Source organism: Dipodomys spectabilis, unplaced genomic scaffold, assembly GCF_019054845.1.
Source record: "Dipodomys spectabilis isolate Male_0828 unplaced genomic scaffold, ASM1905484v1 ptg000197l, whole genome shotgun sequence".
In the NCBI taxonomy this organism is placed as follows: domain Eukaryota; kingdom Metazoa; phylum Chordata; class Mammalia; order Rodentia; family Heteromyidae; genus Dipodomys; species Dipodomys spectabilis.
The window spans coordinates 5,322,557-5,336,713 of NW_024870874.1; the positions used below are offsets into that span (position 1 = coordinate 5,322,557).

Genomic DNA, 14,157 nt, shown 5'->3' on the forward strand with positions numbered 1-14,157 from the left:
GGGTGGGGGGTACTCAGGAAGGCAGAGGTTTGCTGCCTCAAAGCTCTTTCCTTTAGATGTGATAGAGTCATTTTTCCTGCTGGTGCTAAACAGGATCACAGTCTTTGCTTCCAGATTCTGATATGGGGTGGGGGGGGGAGGGCAGTGCACAGTGAAGCAAAGGTTTTCATTTTTCTCATCTATACCTCCCATTTCAAAGAGCTACAATGTGGACTTGAAAATTTAGCTCTGATATTTTGTTCTAGCTTTTTCAGAAATGAAAATTTACTCTTCCTTCCTTCATAAAGATGCACCTGGTCCTTTGGCTGTCCATGAATGGACTAACAAAAGGGGGTGCTATCAAGAGGAAATGGGTAGGTAAATGAAGAGGAGAAGAGGAGTGAAATGCAATCAAATATCTAATGCGCATGCTGCAAAATTAATAGGGAGGAGGATATGGAAAGAAGTGATAAGGATCAAGATACACTGTTTCATAAACTGCTTTGTTACATAACAGCTTCTTGTACAACTACTTAAAAGATATTTTTAAAAAATTAAAGAAAACAGGCTTATACCATAGAGGAGGAATATACAAAGCAACAACAAATAAAACATGGTACATTATAAATATGTTAGAAACAATTTCACTGTATTTGATGTCAATCTAATTTGGGGAGGGAAGGGAAAAAAATGTTTAAATAGGGATACAGGTGGACCCATCGCAACAATGAGATGTACAAGACACTTTGTTGAAAACAAACTTTACAATTTAGGTGGGGGCGGGGTATAGTTGATGAGGTGGGAAAGAAGGGATGGTAGGGAAAAAACAAAGGAGGAGGCAACAATACTTGATAGGAAATGTACTTGCTACTTGCTCATGCAACTGTAACCCCTCTGTACAGTATTTTTATAATAAAAAACTTATTTAAAAAAATTAAAGAGACTACATCTCACAAACAAGGACTTTAAGCCCCCAAGTTACTATCCTTGCTAGCTTATTCACTAGAGAAAAGATGACTTTATTCTTCATGGAGACTGAAAATATTTCTAGTTATGAGATGCATAGTATTTTTTGTCTTACCCTTATGTGGAATTTTTGTATAAAAAAATCTGGTATCTTGGCAACATATTCTGAAATTGATTCTCACAAAATTCACCAGATTTAACAAACAAAATTATAAATCATTTCAAACCTAACTAGCTCTTCTCTATTTTATCTATCAGCTCTACTTAACCCCATTAGAAAACAGTCCATAGTATTTATCAGCATATGATAAATTTTGTGTTTGATTATGACTCCTGATTATTAATATATTTTTTCAATTTTAATATTGCTTCTCTGCAATTAGCATTCTGAATAACATGTTTAATAAATCCAGAGGCTCTTTTAAGGGGAGCAATATTCTCTGAAATGTATATAAATGTATATATACGAAAATGAAATATATATGGAAATATACATAGATACATATATGTATATATAAATACATATATATATATATATAAAGTTCTATATCTATCTATATCTATACCTATTTCTTTGCTCATGCAAAGAAAGCAAAAAAGAAATAATTTCAACAGGATCTTGGAATTGGTTTTATATTATTCTAGCTGATAATACTGGCTATATTAATGACTCAGAATTTACCTTGCTTTCTTAGCAATCTAAATACTCGTTTACTTTTTAAAGGTCTCTTGGATGATACAGTTTACTGTGCTCCTGATTATCTTTGTGGAAAGCACAGGAGCCTCAGAATCAGCTAAATACTATTCAGATTTCACAGCTTGTACATATAATCTTAATTTCTGAACTTACGCTTGGACATCTGTAGTAATGAAGCATGTTTTCAGGATGAAGTGAATTGTAATGCCCAAGAATTTGGAATTATAACTGCAAAATAGTGAACACTGAACATTATTCTTTCCTCATTTTTGTTGTTACTAAACCTCCTCTCCTCTTTTCACTCCCATTTAATGGTATGCACAGCATTTCTGCATTGCAATGTGATGATCATGACTTTTTAAAAAATCTTTCATAGTATAAAGGATTGTATTGTATGTGTGTATAAATGGACATACAGATATATGATCCTATAAGTTTATATGCCTACCTGTAAATGTTTCAGATGAGATTAAAATACAGTATTTTTACTTATCACAGAAAATTAATCTATTAAATTATTCACCTACCCAATGGAACGTTTTCCCATTGGAACTTTGACTTTAGAAAACTAAGTAAACTCTTTTTTTTAATTGTGAAAATACTGTACAGAGGGGTTATAATTACATGGGCAAGATAATGAGTACATTTCTTATCAAGCATTGTAACCTCCTACTTTGTTTCCCCTTCCCATCCCTTCCTATCCTTCTCCTGCCTCTCCCCCTACACCCCCAACCAAAGTTGTAAAGTTCGTTTTCAACATAATGACTTGTACATTCATCTCATTGTTGCAATGGGTCCACCTGTATCCCTATTTAAATGATTTGTTTTTCCCCTTCCCCTCCACAAATTATACCGACATCAAATACAGTGAAAGCAGGAGTTATACTGTGGGGGAGGGACATACAAAGCAACAAAGGAATAATCTTATGAATGTGTTAGAAACAATCGCATGAAAGAAAAAACACATCTGAATACATATCTTAGGGTTCATTTCCCTAACATCAACTTATCTGACCTTTTCTGCTTGACTCAGATATATACTAGATATTGCAAATAAGGAAAACCATGGGACTTATGTTTCTTTGGGCCTGGCTTACTTCACTTAATATAATTTTTTCCAAGCCTTTCCATTTCCTAACAAATTGTGCAATGTCATCCCACAATTCCATTGTGTATATATACCACATTTTCTTGATTCATTCATCTACTGAGGGGCATCTGGATTGGTTCCATATCTTAGCTATAGTAAATAATGCTGCAATAAACATAATCGTGCTGGTAGCTTTAGTGTGGTCTTGTTTGTGAATATTTGGGTAAATGCCCAAAAGTGGGATTGCTGGGTCATAGGGGAGCTTTATGTAGAGTCTTGAGGAACCTCCATACTGCTTTCCAAAGTGGTTGAACAAGTTTACACTCCCACCAATAATGCAGTAAGGTTCCCTTCTGTCTACATCCCCTCCAGCATCTGTTGTTATTAGAGTTCTTGATTTTAGCCATTCTAACTGGAGTGAGGTGGTATCTCAATGTTGTTTTGGTTTGCATTTCTTTTATGGCTAGGGAGGTTGAGCATTTCTTCATGTGTCTATTGGCCATCCTTCTTTCCTCTTTAGAGAAGTTTCTCTGTAAGTCTTTAGCCCACTTATTTATTGGGCAGTTGTTTCTTTGAAGATTTGTTGTTGCGGGATTTAATTTTTTGAGTTCCAGGTATATTTTAGATATAAGACCCTTGTCTGTTGTATGACTAGTGAAGATCTTCTCCCAATCCATGGGCTTTCTATTGATCTTGCTAGCTATGTCCTTTGCCATGCAGAAGCTCTGCAATTTCATGCAATCCCATTTGTCCACCCTTTCTTTGATTTGTTTTGTTTCTGGGTCTCTATTAAGAAAATTTCGGCCTGTGCCAACAAGACCTAGGGTTTCTCCTATTCCATCTTGTAATGAGAAAACTAAGTAAATTCTGTGGTAAACTTTTGGGAATTATAGTGTGCTGGGTCTATTAGTTAAAATATACTATTTAGCAGGTACTACAAGTTGAAACCAGGAGTCAGTCTCAAGTGACCACTATCATATACTTAGAAAACTTTTACCTGTAGAGGAATATTATTACTTCAAAAGTTTATTGGGGGGCTGGGAAGGTGGCTCAGTGGTAGAGCGCTTGCCTTGCATGCATGAGGCCCTGGGTTCGATTCCTCAGCACCACATAAGAAAAAAGAAAAAAGCCGGAAGTGGCGCTGTGGCTCAAGTGGTAGAGTGCTAGCCTTGAGCTGAAGAGCTGAGGGACAGTGCCCAGGCCCAGAGTTCAGGCCCCACGACTGGACCCCACAAAAAAAAAAGTTTATTGGGAAAAATATTATTTTATCCTTCCGCTTTAAAGATAGTTTCAGATATATTATCCTCTCTGATTTTACAAATCACCTATCAGCAAAGTTAAATACTATAAACCACACTTAAGGGATAAGAAAATTAAGTTTCATTGTGACTTTGTAGTATACATTTAGCCTTTAAGAAGAGGCAAAAGATGTCTTTTGAAATTCAGCCAGTAATTTTTATTCTGTATGTACTCTTCTGGTTGCTAATTGGAGCTTTTAAATATATATGTACTAGTATGGCATCACAGATAGATTCTTTTTTATTTGCTATCTTTTTTTTCTGGGGGGGGTAGAGAGGATAGTACAGTGTCGCCCTAATTTGCTAACTCTTAAAAGCTGTAGGTTACTGCTCCTCAGAATTCACAACAGCGTAGCCTGGAGTGTAAGAAAGTGTCTTATACCTTGACTTAATTACAGGTGTCAGGCTCCTTAGACAGGTGAAAAGTTTCAGGGTTTCAGGGTGATTGAGTAATGATGACACCAAAATTGATCAGGGAAAACCAGACAGGTTTTTACATAGTTCTGTAGATAACCTGAAGAAGACATCATTATATGTCATCAATATATATGGAGGTGCATTACTACTATAACACTTCAAATTTCATTTTCTCCTCTACCTACTAATTTCTCAGATTATGATAGAAAATTTCCCTGTTTCTTTCTTCCAAAATTGAATCTCATCCTCAATAGATAATTACAATTTCTTACGGTTTTTGAATTGAGACCACCCTACATCTACATCTCAGTCACCTCTCACTTCTCAGCCTGTCACAATGTCTTCCTTCTTCCCTCCTGTGTCTAGACTGTCTATTTTTTCTCACCTCCTCTAGAGACTTGCTCAATTCTCCTATCTCTCCATTTATTTACCCACCAACTCTACTGCCATAGACTATGGGAGTTGACATCTGATAGGTCATCACAAATGCTTATATTTATAAGATTATTCATCAGATTTTTGTCTCAGTTTTTGGTGTTTAAAGATGCTACCCATAGCCAAGAGTTGGTAGTGCACACTTATAATACTAGTTACTAAGGAAATATAGCTAAGATTGAAGCTTGATTGGGAGTAAAAGTCTGTGAGACTTATCTCCAGTTAATCACCAAAAGACCAGAAATGGAACTGTGGCTCAAGTGGTAGAGTGCTAGCCTTGAGCAGAAAAGATCAGAGACAGTCCCAGTCCTTGAATTCAAGCCCAAGGACTAGCGCGCGCGCGCACACACACACACACACACACACACACACACACACACACAAATACTACCCATAACTTCCCATCACAATCTTTAAGTATGTACCAACAATATGAGACATAGTTTACATAGTAAAATTTACCCATTACATGTACAATTGAGGTTTTATAGTTTGTTATCCAGATGTGCAGTTATCCACATTCTAATTCTAGAACATTTTTCTTACCTTAAAATGAAATCTCTTACTCATTAGCAGATATTTTCCATTATCCCCATCTTACAGGCCCTGGCATCTATCAATCTATAATTCTGCACTCTAGATTTGCTTATTCTAGGCACTTCATGCAAAGGATTTACCTCAAATGCAATGTTTGATTACTAACATCTTTCACAGTATATTATGTTCAACGTTTATCTACAAATCAAAACCACATCTCCTTCATAATTGACTATCATTTCATTACCTGGCTAAACCACATTTTGTTTATTCATTCATGAATTAATGCACATTTTGGATTATTTTTAATTCTTGGCTTTTACTGAATAATGTTTCAGTGAACACTCATGTACAATTCTTTAGGGAACATATGTTTTCAATTCTCTTGGGCATACACATAGGAGTGGAATGATTAAATCATATAATAATTTTATATTTAACATTTTCAGGATGTCTTGTATTATAAATTTTATTTTTAAAATGAATACATAAAAACAAAAAATTTCCTTATTCATGTTGTACCAGGAGTTGTTTTAATACATGTTTATACTGTGTAATATTTTAACCAGTAAACATACTTTTGACCCTTAACACTTCTCTATATTGAAAACTATCAAAATCCTTCATCTAGCTTGTAAAATGTACCTTATTGTTATCTACAGTCACCCTATGGTGGAACACTACATCAAAACGTCTTATTCTTAGCTTAACGTTTCTCATTCTTAACTTTTACACATCTGTAGGCCTCTTTCCATGTCTCCAGCTCTTCTGCACTCCCTAACAACTGTTAACCATCATTCTACTCTCAAGTTCTATGACATCATCTTTTTCTAAATTTCACATGTGAGTGAGACCCATGTGGTACTTGTCTTTCTGTGCCTGGCTAATTTCACTTAACATAATGATCTCTAGTTCCATCTGTGTTGCGACAAATGACAGAACTTCATCCTTCTTAGGACTGAGTATTGTTTCATTGTGTTTATGGACTTCATTTTCCTTATCTAATCATCATTTAAAGAATACTTAGGTTGTTTTCATTTCTTGGTTGTTATAATAGTGTTTCACTAAACAAGGAAATTCAGATGTATTTTTAACATACTAAATTCATTTTTTCATATACATTAGTAGTTTATGAGATTATTTAGTAGTTCTGATATTAGTCTTCCAAGGAATCTCCATATTATTTTTCATAATGGCTGTGCTAACTTACATTCCAATCAACACTATGCAGAGGATCCCTTTTCACCACACCCTTGTTAGTACATGTTATCTTTTGTCTGTTTGATAATAGCCAATCTAGCTGGAATGATGATTAGTGATATTGATCATGTTTTCTATATATTTGTTGGCCATTTTATGTATTCTTTTATGAATATCTATTTATATCTCTTATTTTTAAAAAGCTCCAGTGAAGCTTTATAAGTAAACCAGAATAAAACAAGTAGCAGAAAGATGTGGTACATCTCCAGACTTTTGCTGAGGGTGGGAGCTAAGGAGCTTTCAGTGTTCACCTTTTAAATTGAATTATTTAGAGTTTTGTTGTTGAGTTGACAATAGTTTGGATATCAACTGTTGTCAGCAGTGCAGTTCTTCTACTTGTGCAGAAGCATTTGTGTTTGAAACAATTTTCTCAGTTTTGCTTTTGTTTCCTATGTTTTTGGAGATCTCACAAATTTAAAAAATGGCACTTTTTGTGCTTTCTTCTAGTGATTTCACATTTTGAAATAAATTTATCTGTGATTCATTTAGTATTGATTTTCATAAATGGTGGAAGGTAGTAGTCTAGTGTTATTATCCTTCTGTATATACATACCTAATTTCCCAGCCCCATTTATTAAAAACTGCCTTTTCTCCCTGGCATGTTCTTGTCATCTTTGTCAGAAGTCAGGTATCGTATGTGTATAGTTTTCCTCTCACCTTTTTATCCTGTTCCTATGTGTTGGCTTTAGTTACCATGGTTTCCTCACAATTCACTCCTTTCCTTTTTCACTTTTTCTGATAAAATAGTTCTCAAGTTTGGGGCCTTAGGTCTTTCTCATTGCATTCTCTTTATTAGCAATCTAATAAGCTTCTTTTACATTAACCACCTAACCATCTCTTAGCTCTGAGAATCTGTTATCAGTCTGGTGAGTGTTGGACTAGTGTTCTGACTTACTATCTACTGTAGAAATCTCTTGGTGATCATAACAGCAGGTAAAACAGTAAGACCTTCTCCCCTAAATCCACTTTAATTACATAGTCTTCTATTTTTCAAGAGAAGTATGACAATTTTCTCAGATACCCTGGACTTGAAATTTTGGATTCATCTTTGACTCCTTCCCATCCATTACCCTATATCCAGTTCCTTTTACTTTGACACCACCTCTTGTGATTCTTGTTTTAACACTGTGGCCTTTCAGCATTCAACCAGATGTTCCTTACAAAACTGTAAGTTCTTTGAGGAAGAAACAATGTCGCATCACCCTCCTATCTCCATAAATCTGCTATATTTAGTTATTTGTGGGATTAGAGGAATACACAAAATAGTAAAAATATTTACATAGTTTTAATAATATCTGATAGTGAATATTTAGTTCTTTCAAAGTTACCAGATACTAACTCTTCTTCAATTTTACTTTTAAATGGAAGAAAAATCCAGACAGAGCATTCACCTAGATATTATACTAGATATATACTATATATAATCTGGATCAGAGGTTATACCTAGATATTATACTGTAACTGAGTCGCCTGATTTTTTTAAGTTAATGTCTAATATGCAACATAGCAGTAGTTAATCTTCAATTTGTATGCAAAGAAAAGGTAAAGCTGCCTCATAATGAAAAAAAAACAAATTATTTGAGAAACAAAAAATTACTTAGCAATATATTTAGAGAAACTAATAAGACATATTGTAGCAGAAGAAGAAATAACCAAGACACTCATTAACCAGTGTAGTTTTGAGACTATGTACCATGGAACTGATAAGTTTTAAAAATAATCGATTTCAGTAAAATTGGTTCTAAGTCACCTTTACCTTTCACTCTTAAGAATTTTAAACTTAGAAAGAATTCCTTTATATGAATAGATGATTAGTAGTAATGTAGGTAATTTTTATGTTCTATGTGTTTCATGAGCCATTCATTCTCATTGGAAATAAAAGAGTGAACAAAATCGGTGCATGAATACCGGCTGCTTATTCTGCAGACTACAGAATGCAACTTTGAGGAAAAGAGTGTTCATCCTATCCAAATGAGTATGTGATTCAAATCTGGAAAAACAGGACCTGTTAAAGCAATTAGTTACTGTTAGCTTATTTTATAGGTGAATTGAGAAGCTGTACTAGACTGTACTGTGAGTGTATTGTGTTGGGACCTTGTGGACTTTATTATTACTCTGGGAATGAGTAGAGGATTCAGTCCATCATAGATTCAATACCTTGATTCTCTTTCCATTGAATTGACTTCATGAATACTAAGTTGAAAAGGATTGCCATTTGATTGGTAATAAGAGTTTTTAAAAACACATGTTTTACTACCATAAATGAGTTTAATTTTTTTCAGTTTGGCCTTCACAGTGAAACACAGCGTAAATATAGTATATCCACATTTCCTTTCTAACTTTATGTTAAATATGCTATAAAAAACAATTATTTTAAAAATATTTTTGAATAATTATCTACCTTTTCAAGAAACTTAGTCTAATTATATATTAACCATGATAAAATGGAGGGTCAGTAGCTACAGATGCATAATTTCATTCTGATAGAGTGCTGTTTGAAAATAGGTTATGACAATTAGATGATTAATTTTCTTCTATTAAATAACATTATGAGACTTCAGATTACATTTATCAATATATTCTCTGTAGTGAGAATATGATAGGAAGAAAAAGGCCAAGAAGAATAGAAATTCATATCCTTTGTGGAGGAATCCGAAGATGCTTTTCTATCAGTCACACGGAGAAAATAATTAGAAAAGGAAATTCTGTTTGGAAACTTATTTTATGTTCCTATTTCCAAGTAACACATGATGTGTGAAAGGTTAAAACATGGGAGTATGATGCTGACAAAAAAACTCTGGATGCCCTGTTGACAGTTTTTATTTATTTTATTTTAGTTTTGGTTCTAGTTATCTGCAGACTATCCACTCCTTGTCAGTGTAAGCAGGGAGTGCCTGTGTAAACATTCTTGTTTCGCCTGCTCCACATAATCGCTTCTTGTATCATATTTCTTCTGACCTCGCTATCTGAAACCAATTACAGGGGATCCATTTGGGCCGCATCTATTTTCATAAGAAGCCTAGGCAGCAGTGTTTTGCTCAGAGATGAATCTCAACATCAAATATGCTTCTGAGTGCTTTGTTATTTATGTTCAGAGAGATTTTGTAGCCTTCAGCTCTCAAGAATGTGTCACGCTGTGCTGTTTATACATTGAAGATATTAATGGGCGTAGATGTCATTTTTCATTTTAATGTCTCAAATGCAACAGGCTGATAGGTTAAGCATTCCTATTTTTATGGGGAGAGATAGGCGAGATATGAGTGATGTCTCTCTCTTTCTCCCAAAATATACATATGTTTACTTAAAAGAAAAGTTACCTGTAAGCCTCAACAGACTCAACAGTTTGGGCGTATTTTGTTGTTGTTGTTTTTTGCTTTGTTTTGTTTCACTGGGTATTTACAAACTATTCTCAAATAATTTTATTTCTGGTCAATTTTTCCCATGTTCCTCCAGAAAATAATGTCTTTATCCCACAGGTTACAATGTTTTCTCATGCCAAATTAATTTTCACAACAGCCTATTTGATTGAATTATGTCTTGTAAGGTTCATCATGAGGAAAATGTGATAAGCTGGAACTTAATGAAAGTTTAGTTTGGTTAAAATTACTAAGTAACTGTTAGAAGTGACATTTACAATAAGTAGAAAATGCACTCAGTTCTATAAAACACATGCAGTCTCACACTTCTGATGCTACCAAAAATATATCTTTAATTTATTTGAAAATATTTTATTCTTTGTTTCTTATGAAATATTTAATATGATTCCAATTTTGAAAATACCCTATCCCAATTTTCTTTAGCTTTACTAAAATTAGGCAACTTCATTAAGTAAAATGCACCCTAAATTCAAAACAAATGTGTTTTGGGAAACTAGATACGGTTTGGCTGCCTTCAGAATCTCGTTCTTCTTGTCCATTTGAATTAGACCTCATCATTATTAAAGGAAATTTTGTAAACAACGTTTGGCTTTTGTTCTGCATTGTTTTGGGAAGGGAAGACGATCATATAAATACGTCATTGATTCATAAAACTTAATGAATGGCCTTGGAGGCTACCTTTTATATTTATTGATAGAAGTGGAAAGCAATTTTCAAATTAATATTTGATGTAATTTGACACCTAGCACCAGATATGGATAGAATTGTTTTGTCTCATAATCTTTCATCTTTTGAGTAGTTACAGTAATAAATTACAGAGATGACCTAAACATCTCTGAGCAATTGTTTATTGAAATTCAGTCCAAATGTGTTATCCAAGACACAGAAATAAAAATGTCCTATGACGCATGCAGTCAGAAGGCAAACTGCCAAAGACTGATGCTTATGGGCTTTCAATCATTCCTGTTCTTCTGGAGTTGTTTTTTGTTCTCCCACCTCTTGTGTTTACAATAACAAACTACTGATACTAAAAATGTTGGTGTGGGGCAAATGGAAATTATTTTTCAATAATTATATTGGAAGATGATCCTCAACTATTCTTAGTGCATGTGAGATCCAAGATCTAAAGCAGAAGTGTGTTTTTAGCCACTTTATTTATCTTGCTGTTATTCTATTAGTATTATTTTTAGTATCATTATTCCAGCAGTGAGGACCTATGTTCTTGGCTAGGGATAATTCAAATATTCCATTGGTTGCTTGAAGGAACATAACTCAGGGTGTTGAAATGGATGTGGTCCTAGGTGTGAGAGACTGTTTGTGACCAACCTCTGGTAGTTCTTTGGGGGCATTAATGAAGCTATTATAGCATTAGTTCTTCATTTTCTTCTCTATAAAATGAGAGAGCTAGCTTAGTTGGAAGGAACCTTCCAACTCTGATCAGATAAACAGATGTTTAGAATACTATATAATTTTGATGCTGTATCATGTATTGGTAGAATATATAATAAAATCCAGGCTAACGATGTAGAGGATATTTAACCATAAAAGGAGTATAATGTGATAATTGTTATATCCTCTTACAAATTCAAGCAATAAAAAGACAATTTTCTCCTAAATTCTGAAAAATGAAAAATGGACATGGTATCTTTTATTTTATTTTATTGTAAAAATACCGTACAGAGGGGTTACAATTACATGGGCAAGGTAATGAGTACATTTCTTATCAAGCATTGTTGCCTCCTCCTTTGTTTCCCCTTCCCATCTCCCCTCCCCCCCCCCCCCCCCCCCCCCCCCCCCCCCCCCCCCCCCCCCCGTCGCCAAAGTTCGTTTTTGACATGACGACTTTGGTATATTTACTGGTAAAAATGTAAGTAGATATTGTGTCATGCATACTCCTGTACTAGAATTTTACTCAACTAGAATTTTGCTCTAGTGATTGGCTCCTTGGACAGAATAGAGACCATAGGGCATCCTGGAATCATCACGACCTGGAAGTCAGGGCCCCTGAACAAAACCCTCAGTGTGGCTCAGTGGTACTTGCCTCGCATGCATGAGGCCCTGGGTTTTTTCCTCAGCACCACATAAGCAGAAAAAGCCAGAAGTACCTCTGTGGCTCAAGTGGTAGAGCGCTAGCCTTGAGCTGAAGAGCTGAGAGACAACAACACCCAGGCCCAGAGTTCAGGTTCCAGGACCAAAAAAAAAAAGAAAAAAAAAAACCCAAAACTGCTTTATGACCTTGAACAAAGAACTGATTAATGAAGCCTTTTTTTTCCCATTAAAAAAAAATGAGAGTATCAGAATCTATGATTCCGAAGTTCTAAACTGTGTTCATTAGAATATTTTAAGATAATGGATGGCCAAAAATAAAAATACAAAACAAAACAACTAAAGGTACATATCGGCAAAATTAACTATTAACTCCAAAATAAATAAAAATAATTACATAAAAATAGTCAAACTTTATATTGATTTTAGCTTCCTCAGGAAAAATAATTAACTGAATTTTTTAAGTTGTATTGTAGACCCAGGCCTGCTTTTACTAAAGTAATTTCCATGAGAAAATTAGCATTCATGATTATTTTATAGGTCTCAACCAAAAAAAGAAATGTATATTATTTAGAATATCAAGTCAATGTTTTCATTGAGTTTGGGGATATTGAAATAATTATGGAATTTTTGTTCTTCAAACAACTCTGTAATAAATTGCTTGAGCTCACTGGTATGTGCCATCCTTAGAATATTTTGTGTGATTTGTCATGACTTGAAAAGTTGTTATTTTGTTGTTGCTGTTTTTAGGGAAAACTATTGTGAATGTATCTTCAAAAACAAAAAAGAAAAAAAAAAGAAAAGCTTTACAAACTGTGCCAGATTCTGCTATGGGAAGACAAATCAATGTTGTAAGGAGATGATGTTAGTGCACTGAGTTTGTTTACTTTAGTTTCTATGTCTGCCTGCCTTCTCAGAAAACTTGCTTGGAGCCAGACTGTAGCAGCCCTCTCTCTGTCTTTTCATAATTGATCAGGGGATGACTGCCTTCCCTGAGGGTTAAGACGTGGCAACTTTTTCTGTTTGCTCAGCATCTCAATGCAGTAGTTCAAACATTGTTCACACCAGCTGGTAGTGTAATGCCATATGCACATCTTGTCAAAGCAACTGTTGTCATGGATACTAAAAAACTCTCCTAAAAACAGATCATTGATTCTTATCAAAATTGTACTTTTGATTAGCTGAAAATCTTAATTATTATAGAAGAATATTAATTTCTTACCATTATGGAAATATACCCTGTATTCTAAAACGGAGAATAATAAAACAGGGCAGTGTATCTTTTGAGTTTTATGTATTGAAAAAATCTGTCTCTACTGTTTATTGAGCTCAGTGGTTAACAGAGAAAATGAATTTTTAAATAGACTCTCTTAAAAAGTTTATTTTTATGTCAATTTCTACTGCTACCTTTAAAGCAATTAGAGATACATTTTGTTTTATGACACTTGTATTTTGTAAGGTAAGTTTATAAAGTATATTCACAAAACTGCCTTTCCTCTAGTAAAAGACATGTTTACATTAGTTTCTTATGTTAAATTTCATTTTCCTAAGTGGATAAGAAAACATAAAAATAAATGAAAACATCTTCTATTTTGATTGGTATTCTGTCACACATAGAAACAAGCCTGATTGGTTGGGTGGTAATTTCTTTGTTCTCTGATTTTGCTAAGAATGCAAATGAAAACCACTCAATTTTATTTGGCATTAAAACTGCACTTTATTTTGTCAAAGGAGAGGTTTCCCCTTGAATTGTAAGTACAAAAAAAGTGTTTTTAATCTTTAGTGAAAATCCTTATTAATTCACTTTCAAGATAATCTGATGTTGATTTGTCAAATTTAATTACAGCTTCCGGTAACACTTGAAGTCTTACTGCTTTTGCTTCGAAATTGTAATATGAAAATGCAAATTGAATGATAATTTAAAAGGGAGTGGGCATTTTAGTTGAACACTCACAGACAAGTTCCTTGTGGAAATGAGGTTATTGATGCAGTTTATGGTTTTCCTTCTTGAAGCACTTTAAACAAATTAAATTTATTTCCTGCAGGATTACACAC

At 34.1% G+C, this 14,157-nt stretch overlaps 1 protein-coding gene across 8 annotated transcripts in view; it reads left to right on the plus strand.

Annotated features, from left to right (window-relative positions):
• The window catches only part of Foxp2 (forkhead box P2), a 266,192-nt gene that overhangs the window by 90,055 nt on the left and 161,980 nt on the right, over positions 1–14,157 (plus strand). The window lies entirely within an intron of this gene.